The sequence below is a fragment of the Arachis hypogaea genome, chromosome 18 (genome assembly GCF_003086295.3).
Source record: "Arachis hypogaea cultivar Tifrunner chromosome 18, arahy.Tifrunner.gnm2.J5K5, whole genome shotgun sequence".
In the NCBI taxonomy this organism is placed as follows: Eukaryota; Viridiplantae; Streptophyta; class Magnoliopsida; order Fabales; family Fabaceae; genus Arachis; species Arachis hypogaea.
Window position 1 is genome coordinate 110,860,910 of NC_092053.1, and position 1,049 is coordinate 110,861,958.

The 1,049-nt window shown below is 40.4% G+C and overlaps 1 non-coding gene across 1 annotated transcript; it reads right to left on the reverse strand.

The window, feature by feature from the left end:
• Positions 1 to 623: 623 nt before the first annotated feature.
• LOC112773833 (small nucleolar RNA R71) lies at positions 624 to 731 on the reverse strand. The gene has a single exon (XR_003188360.1). It is a non-coding gene; the product is annotated as a small nucleolar RNA R71 (small nucleolar RNA).
• Between the last annotated feature and the right edge of the window lie 318 nt (positions 732 to 1,049).

Here is a 1,049-nt window from a genome sequence, read left to right on the forward strand (position 1 = left end):
TTTTCTTCCACTCACAAAGGGATCCCTATACTGTGGTATAAAGGATCCCTATTATTATTATCATTTTTCTGTCCATTCTTCCTTGTCATATGAGCAGGAGCAAGGATAAGAACATTCTTGTGGAAGCAGATCCAGAACCTGAAAGGACTCTGAAGAGAAAATTAAGAGAAGCTAAAATACAACAATCCAGAGATAACCTTTCAGAAATTTTCGAACAGGCAGAGGAGATGGCAGCCGAAAATAATAATAATGCAAGGAAGATGCTTGGTGACTTTACTGCACCTAATTCCAATTTACATGGAAGAAGCATCTCCATTCCTGCCATTGGAGCAAACAACTTTGAGCTGAAACCTCAATTAGTTTCTCTGATGCAGCAGAACTGCAAGTTTCATGGACTTCCATCTGAAGATCCTTTTCAGTTCTTAACTGAATTCTTGCAGATATGTGATACTGTTAAGACTAATGGAATAGATCCTAAAGTCTACAGGCTCATGCTTTTCCCTTTTGCTGTAAGAGACAGAGCTAGATTATGGTTGGATTCTCAACCTAAAGACAGCCTGAACTCTTGGGATAAGCTGGTCACGGCTTTCTTAGCCAAGTACTTTCCTCCTCAAAAGCTGAGCAAGCTTAGAGCTGATGTTCAAACCTTCAGACAGAAAGAAGGTGAATCCCTCTATGAAGCTTGGGAAAGATACAAACAGTTGACTAAAAAGTGTCCTTCTGACATGCTTTCAGAATGGACCATCCTGGATATATTCTATGATGGTTTATCTGAGCTATCAAAGATGTCACTGGACACTTCTGCAGGTGGATCCATTCACCTAAAGAAAACGCCTGCAGAAGCTCAAGAACTCATTGACATGGTTGCTAATAACCAGTTCATGTACACTTCTGAAAGGAATCCTGTGAGTAATGGGACGCCTATGAAGAAGGGAGTTCTTGAGGTTGATACTCTGAATGCCATATTGGCTCAGAATAAAATATTGACTCAGCAAGTCAATATGATCTCTCAGAGTCTGCATGGAATGCAAGCTGCATCCAACAGTACT